Source organism: Sinocyclocheilus grahami, unplaced genomic scaffold (assembly GCF_001515645.1).
Source record: "Sinocyclocheilus grahami isolate Dianchi unplaced genomic scaffold, SAMN03320097.WGS_v1.1 scaffold1154.1, whole genome shotgun sequence".
NCBI classification, from domain to species: domain Eukaryota; kingdom Metazoa; phylum Chordata; class Actinopteri; order Cypriniformes; family Cyprinidae; genus Sinocyclocheilus; species Sinocyclocheilus grahami.
Window position 1 is genome coordinate 327175 of NW_015506333.1, and position 773 is coordinate 327947.

Sequence of the window (773 nt, forward strand, 5' to 3'; positions counted from 1 at the left end):
TTTTTTCAAGGTTCAACAAACTCTGAGTTTAAACTTGAACTCTGAGTTGACTTATCATGAGATGGGAAAATCAAGAGTTTTCGGTTTCAGAACAGCTGAGTTGTGTTAGTTCAGTCGACTCTGAGTAGGTTGAATCTGAGTTAAGCGTGCACCATGACTATGAGAAGTCATGATCAATGAAGCTCCGAAATTGTGATTCACCATGCCAGCAGCACCGACAAAAAGACGTCTGCATACTTCGAGTCAATACGTAACTTTAATTCTTAATCACTGTTATAATATCAAAGGTAAAAACTGTAAATTAACTACATTTCATTTTCATGGTATCCCATAGCAAAAAATTAATAAAGAACGGAGGAGCATCTAAAAATGAATTATAAAAACACAATTCAATCAAGGTAAAGCTTTAAGCATAAAAGTTTCATGGGTGTAGCCTACATTTACATTTAGTCATTTAGCAGACGCTTTTATCCAAAGCGACTTACAATTGGGGGATACATAAAACGATTCTTCTTAAAGAGGCAAATAGACACAAGAAGTGGTTGTAATACCAAGTTCTTAGACATTGTTCAAATAAGTACAAGCGACTACATGACTTTACAAACATTTGACATTAAATATCATTCAGTGTTTATTTCAATGTGCAGAAGCTTTTTCCACAGTTTAACGCTCTTTTTACATAGGCTTATTAAATATTGTCTAATCAAACCTGTTACATTTCTTAGAGTAATGACTCCACCAAGCTACTGTTATAAGCATGAGCCCCGTCAGAC